Source organism: Myiozetetes cayanensis, unplaced genomic scaffold, assembly GCF_022539395.1.
Source record: "Myiozetetes cayanensis isolate MyiCay16 unplaced genomic scaffold, myiCay2020 scf9, whole genome shotgun sequence".
Classification (NCBI taxonomy): Eukaryota; Metazoa; Chordata; class Aves; order Passeriformes; family Tyrannidae; genus Myiozetetes; species Myiozetetes cayanensis.
This window is the reverse complement of record NW_026088185.1, coordinates 17,844,637-17,856,691: the sequence shown is the minus strand read 5'-3', so window position 1 is coordinate 17,856,691 and position 12,055 is coordinate 17,844,637. Positions and strand designations below refer to the sequence as shown.

General features: G+C 40.4%; 1 protein-coding gene across 1 annotated transcript in view; it reads left to right on the top strand.

Moving 5' to 3' along the window:
* The first annotated feature begins 444 nt into the window (after positions 1-444).
* Positions 445-12,055, top strand: part of ITGA6 (integrin subunit alpha 6) — a 72,076-nt gene continuing 60,465 nt past the window's right edge. Inside the window, exon 1 of the mRNA XM_050340180.1 lies at positions 445-564. The gene's annotated coding sequence lies outside the window, so the exon portion shown is untranslated. The remainder of the gene's footprint in view (positions 565-12,055) is intronic.

Sequence of the window (12,055 nt, the reverse complement as noted above, 5' to 3'; positions counted from 1 at the left end):
GTATCAGCTAAGATGATTTTGGGGAGTAGCTGCTTGATGAGGTGCTGTTTCACTAAAACAGAAAGCAAAACACCTGAAAGAATCAATCTTCTGCCCCCTTCCCCCCCCCTTTTTTTTTTTTTTTTTTGGTTCGAGATTTTTAATTACTCTTAAATGTAGGTCACTGTTTTTGGCAAACTTGGACATGGGTTTTGTAACTTAAAAATTCTGCACAGCTTGCTCACCAGGCTGCACTGAGTTCACTTGAGTGCACGGAGGAGTCAGACAGTCCAGCAGACCTGAGGAGGGGCAGGAGGGCGTCTCATGGTGTGGCAAACCCGAGGGAAGCATGGATGGCGTTCCAGCTGGCCTGCTGCTTCTGAAGGCAACTTACAGCAGCTGAAATGCTGTTCTCTGCTTTTCCATTTGTGTCAAGAAATGGAGATGTTTCTGTTGTTTTACATACCTGGCAGTCTGTGAGTTCTGCAGAGTGCTGCTGTGTTAGTGCTATGTTTAAATGCACAGGTTTGCAGCAACAAATCTCCTCGTGCACATGTAGTCCTTGATGCTGACTTTGTGCCTGAGGTAAGCGCTGTGTGTGAGAATGGGAGCTGTCATTCTATGACTTTCCTGGTCTTTGTGTAATTAAATTATTGGTCGTGATATTGTATTAGGTGTGGCAGGCAGACCTAGCCGTGAATGCGTAAGTATCTGTGGTCGGGTCACCAGCTACTGTAGACTGTGGGTCTCCAGGATACTTATGCCATCAGGGTGTAGGTTTTCTGGAGGTACAGTGAAAAAATGGGATATGTAGGTTGGGATCATGCTGATGATGAAACGGCCACTTGTTTTTTTCCCTCCGTCTCAAAAAGGTTATGCTTTTCTAATTTAAATATTTATTAATTTAAAATTAGTGACTTGTCTAGATTATTGTCTGTCTTTTACATCACACTTTAGCAAAAGAAATATCATGGTTTTTTTTTCTGTTGGAAGAGTGGTTTCATGCTCCCACCACAAGGGTGAGAAACAAATATGGATGGGTTGGCATGTGCTGTCTGTCCAGCTTTTCAGGAGCCCCGCTATTTCCCCACGGGAGGGTGGGTGTTTAGCAGTAGCTATGTCAGCTGCTAGGTGTGCTTGTGAGCCCAGGACTATGTCAGCAGAGTTTACATAATTATTATAGAGCTCCAGATGTCATGTTTTGGGGACAGTAACTTGCAAATAGTTTTCTACTCAAAACCATGACTACTAACCAGTAGCTTTGCGACACAAATTCAGAAAATACCTCCTTGCAAAAGACTTCTTGAAAGCTCCTCCAAAAGACTGCAGAAGAGTTTTATTACCCATTCCAAGATTATCAAACACATTGGGCTCCAGGAGATAATTTCTGGTTTTCACTTCAATTGCACTTTAAGATATAATATTCTTTTAGGGTCTGACATGAAAGGTGGATTTCTGCTTTACAGAGCATTTGGAATATATGAGGGTACAGTCACAGCAGAGATAGCCTTTGGCTATTAAAACCCAAATATACTTAGACTGTTTGTTTGGCTTTTCTTGTATGCTGTATACAATAGCTTTCTCGGTGTATGTAACCTGAAGGGGCTTTCCTACATCATGCTGGCTACTGTTTTGATTTGGAAGGAATAGAAACATCAACATGCCTTCTAATTTCCTCTGCTCTGGTTTTGTTTAATATAATTAGCTTACTAAGCAGCAAAAGACAGTCAAGGTCATTAGCATCAACTCCATTCTTTGTCTTGACATGTTAGCTACCCACTTTTCCTTCAAAATTATCCTTAAAAATCCAGTTAATGTTTAAAGTTTAGTAACTATAGGAACACATTCAAATCTATGTTTCTCTCCCTTTCTGCACTGTGCTCTGTTTGAGTCCAGAGAGGCTCAGGTGTCAACTGCTTCTGTGCAAGGTATTGTTCTCTCGGAGACCTGGGATACTGTTCCTTGTGTGTAAAGAGGAAAAGATGGGGTAGGTTCTTAAAAAAGTCCAGAGGAATGGGAGTGATTGGCTCTGACTCCTGGAGCCTCACTGAATGAGGTGAATGAACAATTAAGTAATGGCAATATATAAGAAACACCTGGAAATGAACACCTGTGTAATTTGACCCTTTGTTGTGTCAAACAAGGGTGAGATTAGTTAGTGATTTGTATGAAAGTAAGCACCACAGGGCCCAGCCTTAGCTACGTGGTGGTTTGATCACAGGAGTAACCAGGCTTTTTCTACCTAATTTCCCTTACTGATCCCTGCAGTTGCACTCAACTTTTGGGGGAAAGGATGTTTCCAAGCAGATTTTTCTTTCTGAATATACTTCTCACTGCTTTTTCTTTCATAGCCAAAAAGCACCTGAAAACTTAAAGAAAAAATACCAGTTAGGACTTGTCAAATACCTCTTCCATTCTGTCAGATGTTTTATGAACTGAACTATCTACGTAACTGAATTAATTTTCATTATAAACACAGCAGTTGTGTTTATCTGGGAAATACTGTAGTTAAAAATGACTCATCTATACCTTACAGAACTATTCCACAATAAACATATATTTTGTGTATAAGAAAAATCCCAAAGGCAAAATTCTTCAGCTCTACTTCAATGTGTGGCTAGAATTTCAGACACATTGTCTGTTTCAAAATCCAAACAAATCATTTGAGGCCTCTACATTTTTAGAATACTTTGTTTTTGATAACAACCACCTTGTAATGGAGTCTCTGGACTCTTTGACATAATCTGTTCTGTGTAAGGTAGAAATGAACACCTCAAAGTAATTTTATTTATTTTTTTTCTAACCAGATATTAGTGGAAGCATTTCCATCTTCTATATTACAAATATTTTCTGAAAAATGCCATATTTATTTAATTAAACTGAGAAATTCCTTAGCTTTATATACTAGGGGACAAAAGGATATATTATATGCTTTCTAATTTTGAAGGTACTTGGCATAGTGCTGTCTGTGTGCTGTAAATTAAAGAATGCCTGCTCGTTTTTTAAGTGCAAGTACACTATGTAGTCACTCAGGAAAAAAATTTTTAAAAGTTGATTTAAATTGGAAGCTTGGAGTGTGGGGAGTTTTGAAACTGCTTTCAGTTGATGCTTAATAGTATTCTAGTTGTCACAAGTAAGGTCTAAACCTGTCTATCTTGCTTCAGTACTCACTTCTGATAGAGAAGTCCAGAGTACCTATAACTTTATATTTATGGATGCCTTTTTTTTTTTTAATGTCTAAGACTATTATTCTTTATTATGAAAGCTTATATTGTCTTGCATTGTAAACTCTGTTGTTAATCTGTGCAAAACACTGATTTTGCAAGCAATGATCATTTTGCACACACAGGAAACACAACCAGACTCTTGGTAACTCTCTTCTCACTGCTTTTACACCATGACAAATATAGCACAGATTTACAGCACTGTTTTGCTGACTGATGAAAGCAAATGTTTTCCTAGCAATTGCAATTTTTCCTGTCCTTGCAGCTGCTATCCATGTTCTTTAATCTCTTCTTAAATGATAACACTTCATCTTTATTAGATAAATGATATAATCGGTAAAGCTCCAGAGCTGGGACCACATGCAACTGTGCTGAACTTGTGCAGTACTTTTCACCTGGAGCAAGGTCAAGGCTAGGATTTATGCAAGAGCTTTAGCACGATGCTTCAGAAGGCTTTTCTAAAAACCGTGATGGGAGTTTTCCTAGGAATTGCAATGTGAGTGAGGAGTAGCCAGGCTAGAAATAAATAAGTAGATACCCATACATATGCTTACATAGCTAATGATTGAACAAAGAAAATTGATAACAAGTGATTTAGAAAGAAAGCATATAGTTGTAATTTGCTGTGTTATTTAAGGCATAGTAGCAGAAATAGCAACAGTGTAATAGAAATCTCAAGGTCCTTTGATCCCATTTCCTTTAGTCTTTTAAGGTTACCTCCTTGTCTTGCAAAAGCTGAGAAGAGCAGTCCTGCTGTGAAGGAACTGCTGATGAAGCTGAAGGGTGGTGTTGTGGGTGAGAGGAGAGGGCTGTTCTCTACCCTTGGCGCCTGGGCAGTGTCTGGCTGATCTCTGCTGAGATGCTTAAGTTGAGATGTCAGTGAATCTCTTGCAAGGAAAAGACAGGAATGACTGACTATTCACCTCTTCCTAATGCATGTTCCATGGAGCAATTGATGGGAGCTCCTGGTCCATAATGCAGATTCTTGCAATGCTTTCTTGCTATGACAGTCAGTTTTTCCCTGTGAATTATGTAACTTACATTTTTCCCTGATGTTGTACCTATTTTTTAGTAGAACAGTTTTCAGTCTCAAATTTTTGCATTAAAAAAAAATATTTTGCTGGAGTATTTGGATAAAAGTGCTTTTCAGTCTCCCCAGACATCCTCTAATTTTATTCCAGCAGTAGCAAGAGGACGTATTCTCTTCTTTACAGATTTACAGAATGCAGATATGTGATAATGAGTTACAACAGTCTGACTCCAACATTGCTGATAGTTTGGTACAATTAAGTCAGGCCTAATCTTAAAATAGGCCTAAATCCCAAATAAATATAGCATTAGGATTGCAGTGAATAATTCCTGCTTTTTGAAAGCAGTAATTGAATGCACAGATATTAAAGGCAAACCACACGGGGGCCCAGTATATAAGATTTCTAATCTACTTAACAGGATCATTTTATATGGCTAGATTCAATTAAAAAGATAAATACATTCAGTTTTCTCACAGGAGAACCTGTACATACTTTGTATTCAATCTAACTCATAGGGTGTATTTTAAGCATTCAGTGTGTCGTGATTTGAAATTTTTTGGCCCTCCCCAAAATGAATTTATTGCATTAATAGGGCTCTGGAAGACCTGGCAAATCCTGCCAGGCAATTTGATATTTGTCACTCTGAGGTGTCTGCCCACCTCTTTCTTTCCATTCTCTGACAGGGCCAAAGGGAAATGTGTCCTTCTGCCTCCCTTCTCTCATCCCCAGACTCCTGCACTCACTGAAGCTGCTGGTGAAGGGCTGTGAAGGTGGGTTTAGTGATGGTCTGAAAGAGCAGCTGCTGAAAGGCACTCAGAGCTCATCTGTCAATGTCCAGAAATTTGTAGGGAGTATTTGCGTGTCATGACCTATCTCTGAGCAATGGCAGTTGGGTTTGATTTGAGTAAAGGACATGGTAAGAAGATCCCCCAAACTCTCATAAAGCATTAGACTGTCGGTTGTTTGTCTGGTCTGGGTTGATGCTCTGACCTGAACTGGAAACTTGTTTACAAAATTTCCGTATGGTTACCCACTGGCCTATAATGTTTGAGCAGAGTGAGACCACGCTATTAAGTCATCCAGGAAATACTGTGACAATGAGGAACTATTTAACATGAGGGTATTACTAGATGGTAGCTTTGTCTGACCTGTTTATTAGGATTGGATCAAGTGGTATTATATTGCTAAAGCCAGAAAATAAACAACTGAACAAAATTTCCTAAGATGGTTCTAACTTATGCAAGAAACTAACTATATACTCTGATTTATTACTTTATTTTCTATTAGCATAGAAAAAACTGACTATAAAAGTTTGCTGTAAATCTCAGCTTAAATTTTGTGCATGGCTCATAAAGGTCATTGTGCCCAAGGCTCCTTATTTTCCACTTAATCAACTACCACTTCCATGGCCCAGTTGCATTTCAGCAAACATCCTTTCAGTATGATGTGACACACCCAGTGAATTTGCACAATGTGTGCTTGAAGGAAGCCCTGATCTTTTTACATGTGAGGACAATGATTCAAGTGTTTAAAATTATCTGAATGTTCTGCATATCAATTCAACATTGTTGTCATGCCTGAGTCTTTCTAAATGTGAAATTAGTAGATTTAGAACCCAGAGCTCCCCTGGAGTGTCCCCATAGATAGATTGTAGGTCACAATAACATGAGACAACCTAATTACCATAGCCATTGAAGGGACTGAATGCACAGTAGGCACTGGATTATGAATGCTCAGTTCCAAGGAATCCATTCCCTAAATGGTTGCTGCTGGGTCCTTCGTAGTCATTTTTATCTGTTTAGTCACAAATTTGCTCTACAACCATTGTGACAATATTATTACTTAAAAATATCTGCAAAGCTGTAAAAAATTCATCAGCAAATACAAAATGCAAATTGCATAATTTTTTTTTTCCCCCTTAATGCTGAATTGGGAGGGTGGAGGTGGGGAATCTGCTGATTCTAGTTTGGATTGTCATGCATGACTTCTCTGTCCCTTTTAAATTTGTTTTTAGTTTTCTATATGACATTGCAAATGTGGGGATGGCCCGAGTAAGAAGCTCAGCAAAACTTGAGAGCCACAACACTGTTTCCACCATTAAAAAAAAAAAAAAAAGAGATCCTACTTCAAGCTGGGGGACAGGCACCTTTCTGTCTTCAAAACGTTCAATTACAGAACTGGAGTTCAGTGCAGCTGCTCTCCAGAAATGTTATATTCTGTATTTATGGTCTACATTACTCATTTTTAAAACTGGACGTAACAACCGTCTAACTCTACAACAATAACTGATGTTGCAGTGCTCATTTTTCTCTTTATTTTAAAGTTTAAACATTTAGAAAGTTGTGGGCAGGTTCTGCGTGGCAGCACCAAGGTCAGTTTTGATCATGTCCTTTCTACAATATGGTCCAGGCTTTGCTCTTGTCATAACATGAGCATGAATGTGAGCACTTGCATCTCAGATTCAGAAGGACTAATTCAGCTTATATCATCTGGAAAAAGGGTTAAATGAAAGGAGAGTAGAGCAGGGTTTTGTGTCACTGTATTATGCATGCATCACTAGAAAATCGTCCCATGTAGATGATGCCCTACTGAGTCTAAGTGTAAGTAAATCTCCATCCACACTTACTCCCCAGTCGCTCCTGAGACTGAGCTGGGCAGATGTGACAGTAAGTTCTTGATGAAAAAACTTGATACCTGGAAAGTTTTCATCCTAAATTGGTTTGGTTGCAGAAGTGACTGAGACAAGAAGCTGGAAATGCTAATTTTGTTTTATTGTCTACCACTTTGCCCCTTTTAAATACTGCGCTGAAATAGTTATGCAGTGATTGATGTAAGCACTTGCATTTTCCTGCTCACAAGATAGCAGCAACTCTGAATGACATAATTTGGTTCCAAATATCACAGTTCAGGTTGTGTCTGAGTTCAATTTCTACAGGACAAGGGCAGCCTACCTACAGTTACCAAATGGAAACTGTTAACACTTTCTATTTAGTGCACAGTTTGGGAGCAAAAGCTGTGCCCAGAAGTTAAGTGAATTGCTAGTGTCACACTTCTGCTAGCTCTCCAAATAGTTTTTATGGCAAAGTTTAGAGAATTTTGAAGGATGGCTTGCACCAACTCTAAAAGAATTGACCTAAGAGAAATATCTGTGAACTGGGTTTTTTGTTTGTTTTGTTTGATTTATTATGGGTTTGAGTTTTTTTAATATAATTTTGCTTTTAGAAAGCCATGTTTTAGTAAATTAAATAATCTACTCTTAAAGCAGTGAAAATATTCTTTTACTGCTGTTTTTTAAAATAATAATCTGATTTATTAGATAGTAATATTTGAACTTCTACTATTAATCATCATTTTGGTGAGGGCACAATCTTCACATTTGGGATTTTGTTGCAGTAAGTATTTATTTAAGAATAGAGTCAACAAGTATAGTACAGAAACACTGTAGAGATTAATATATCTTCAGTATATACAAGTGCTTAAATATGCAGATAGATAAAAAGTACATTTTACAAGGTGCCTGATTGTTCAGGCATATACCTTTGATTTTAAGGTTACCTTGTTGTCAGTGGTCATTAAGCTCTTTCCCTGTTTCAGTCCCAAAGAACTTATCTGCTTATTTAAGGCACATAAAGGTCCCTGAAGAATACCATTTCTTCTGAGGACCTGTCTTTTCAAGGAAGCAGAGCTGTTGCTGATGGTATGTTGTGTTTAAACATGAGTCTCATTGAACTGAGTTTTAAATACAGCTTCACAGGTTGTGGCAAGAGTATTAGAAATAATTTTTTTCCAACACAAAGAATTTCCCATATCAACTACCCTTGATGTTTCCCATCTGTGTGATAAAAATTTAAATCCCTCCAACTAGATCTGAAGAAATCAAAAATATATTTCAGGGGAGAAGAATTTATTTCTGAGGCTGCTGAGCTACAGTAACTATGTCTGCTCTGTAAGGCTGGGAGGGTATTGGGGGCAGGGAATGAAGTAGGAATATTTTTGTCTTGAAGTCACCACTTCAGTCCTGCCTGGGCCAGGTGTCATTGTCCCCATATCAGTGGGTGAGAGCCTGAGCTGGTTTTCTGTGGACTCTGCAAAATAAGCAGGGCCACCCCTTGCTCAGCCCCAGCCCTTGGGATAAAGCTGTCATTATTTGATGGAGAGTTAATGGCACTTTGTGAAATGAAAGTTGTGAAGGCCTGTGTGGCTGTAGTCTTTGCTTCCACTGTGTGTTAACCACGGGGTGAGTAATTGAATGCTCATCCATGTGTGATCATCTGCACTGCCACAAGCTCATTATCAGCATTAGCGTGCTGAAGTCACCCGAGGCTCAGTAATGGTGCTGTCTGTGGCCACTGCAAGAAGTGCTGCTGCCTTTGTCCTTGTCCCAAGGCGCCAGCCAGCAATTCCCGGTAGCTGTTGGAAAATCTCAGTTTATAGAAGTATTACAATTCCTCATAAAGCTGCAAACTAGAATCTAAAATCTGCCAAGAACTTTGCATGGTCAGGTGGCTGCCTCCTGGTCAGATATTGTGGCTGTTATTTTATTTTATTTAGGGTGAGGGCTGGGTGCAGCTGGCTAAGCATTGCATACAGTGAGACTACAGAGGAAGAGTAGAGGAATAAAAACCAGAATACTTCATGTGTTGTCTCAGATCTGTGGAAGAATGTTTTTTGGGGCTTCATGTTGTGTCATGACATCAGCAGATTCCTGGTTATTCCATTTTTGCTGCATTTTCTTCAGGGTTTTCCCTGAAGCTTCAAGAGCTGTGTCTGCTTTGTCCCATGGTGCTAGCAAAGGTGTGTAAATGGGTAAACATGCCTATCAACACTGAAAACCAGAAGTGAGGCCAAAAAGGATGTGGTAAAGTGTGGGGCTGCCATGGGGAGAGGCAGCCTCTTGCACCTCTGTGAGGACAGGTTGTGTAGAAGGTACTCTTGGGAGTTAAGAAAAACTTCTACTGACATCTTCCATCACACTCTGGATCTCTACAGAACCCAGTCATACTTGTTAATGCAATACTCTGGGACATCCACTATTTCTGAGAAGAGATTAACTGGCCCACTTCAGTGACCGATTTCTTGAATGTCCTCATTGTGTCACCCCTTGATACCATGTTGGAGATCCTGTGACACAGTCCCTGCACTGCCAGTTTCCTGCCAGTGGCATTTTTGTCCTTGTGGCCCAAACCACTCCTTAAAAAAGGCTATTCAGCTTTCCTGAAGCACCCATAAACATACCCTGCTAGATGCAGTGGGAGAGGAAGGAGAGACTTCACAGCTGGAGTGGGAATTGGAAATTGAAGACATGACCTCTTCTGCTGTCCAGGGGAGCACTGGCTGCTGAAAGTAAATTGGTCAGCGTCAAAGGATGGAGAAGATGGAGAAAGACCAACTTTTTTTTACGTATTTACACATTTATTTGGAAGGAGGGAAAACAAATCTTATCAACTATTTCAGGCATTTTTTTTTTGGTAAATGAGAAAGCATTTTGGTATGCAGGAAACAACTGCTTCCCCTCTTGAGTTTTTTGGCACTCGAAAGGAAACAAGCCAACTCCAAACCTCTAAAGAGGAGAGCAGTTACAAAGACTGATTATTTTCCCTGTAAAGCTTTTTAAGAGTTTCTCTTGCATCAGACAGAATGATGATTCTTCCACACCCCAGTAATACAGTTATATTTCATTTGGAAGAGTTTACCTGCATGTGGCAATGGAGAGTACTGGAGTTTTATAAAATTCATATCTGCTACCAAGGACATTATATATGGAATAGTGCATGTAATTCAGTCCCCAAAATAGCTAATAAAGTGGCAAAATTATAAAGAATGTTTACTGCAGAGTTTCATGAGGAGACTTGAAACTCCACTTATGCTGAAGAAAACAGAGAAATGTCATCAGTTTTTAGAATGTTGTTGTTCTGTTTTAGAAACAATAGTCTTTTCTTCTAAATCCTTATTATGTTGAGGGGTTTGGTTGTTTGTCTGTTGCTTTACAAGGACCCTCGCCTTAGCTGCGTGTTTAGTGCATATGTAGTATGATGGTTTTGGTTACATGTGTGTTCTCACAGCCAGACAGACTGCTATATCCATGCAAACCTTTCCTGACCTCAGAGATGGTCTGGGCAAACTTAGGGAGGAGGTCTTTTGTTGTGTACTTTGTAAGTCAGGTGCTTCTCCAGTGCAGAAAAGGGAGTCAGAATATCAAATATGTAGTTGTATTTATTGAATAGGACTGGAGGACAGACAGAGATGCAAAATCCTAAGGAATTAGTGGGTAAGGTACTGCTGTGCAAGTGCAATTCCCTTCATGTGTTACAGGATGGCTTGAATAGCAAAAAAATTTGCTTTGTTAAATTGTTATACTGCCCAATTCCATGTTTTGCTGTGGTTGTAATGTGGACCATGCTAAGTCAGCAGGAATTGTATGCCTGGATGGTGGATCTCCTGTGCTGGAATGGGGGGTCGGATAGATGGCCAGAAATAGACCAATTGGAAGGTTGAGTTTGGCCTTTTAAAGAAGTCAAAGCAGAGGCATTTGGGTTTGCTCCTGTGTTTATTAATAGCTGGCTGGTGCTGTGCAGCACATCTGACAGTGCAGCCCAGGGTCGGCAGGGATTGCCTGCGTGCTTTTACCAGCTGTCAGTGTGGCAACTGTGAGGTCCCAGCTGGAGAACCAAATTTGTCTCCAGGAGCCAGCAGGTTCCCCCTCCCCAGCTGGTGTAGCTGGGGAAAGCTAGAAGGGGAGCAGTTCCTGTGCTCAGAAGAGGCTGCTATGACCTCTTAGCCACAAGTGGAACACCTAACAATGAGGAAGGGAATTGAGAAATAGCAACTCTTACTTGGCTTTCATTTTTCAGGCATCAAGGCTGCTCGGTCTTGTCTGTACTGCTCTCCTTTTCCCTTATCCTCTGCTCCCATCCCTATGTTTGCAGACCATGAAGTCAGCATTCGAACCGGTTCCTGTCCCACTGCTCTCCTCCTGCCTTCCAGTGCTTGGGGCACGTGGAGAACAGCGATGGTGCTGTGAGCCCCAAAAGTCTTGTGCTGGTACTGGAGGCTTTTTTTTCAGGTGCATTGTCTCACCTGGGAGGAAAGATGCATTGGGCACCCTGATCCAAAGGCACAGGGTAGAGAAGGCCAGCAACATACTGTGGGTATGTGCTGACGCTGGGATGAGGTCTGAGCGAAATTTTATGCTGCCTGAGGAGAACAGTTATCCAGGGGACTTCTGTACCTGCAGCAATGCGGAGTCGGTCCTGCTCTTATCCTGGATTCAGCTCACTTGGTGGCAAGAGGTGTCTGCAGGAGGATCCTGGGCCTGCCTTCACCCTAGAGAGGCACAGACAAGGAGGAAATCTTCAATTAAACTCGTGAAAGAAGTGAACCCCCCCAGTAATTACAATAGTAAAAGAGAGGGAAAGCAAGACTGGTGATCCCCTTTGAGAAGGGGACAAGTATAGGGAGCTGTTTTAATCCTAAAATAATGGACCATCAACTAACAGGCTAACATTTGAAGGGGTTTCATTGTAATGCCTGTTTGGAATGACAGTCATTATAATATAACTTCATACTGCATTTTCAGAGACATAAGTATTTGCAGTGGCAACTGGGCAGTGGAGAACCAGGGCCCCTTTCATGCTTAGGTGATAAGCATATATGGTTCATGCACTCTTCTACTCTGAAAAGGAGCTTGTGTAGTTCAAATATCAAAGGGCCAGCGCTCTGCTCTGTTAAAGGAGGTCATTCTGAGCCTCACTCGTCTTTTAAGAGTAACGATGGATTTGAAGGAAATAAAGATAAATGTATCTATGTGGGTGGACAAAAGAA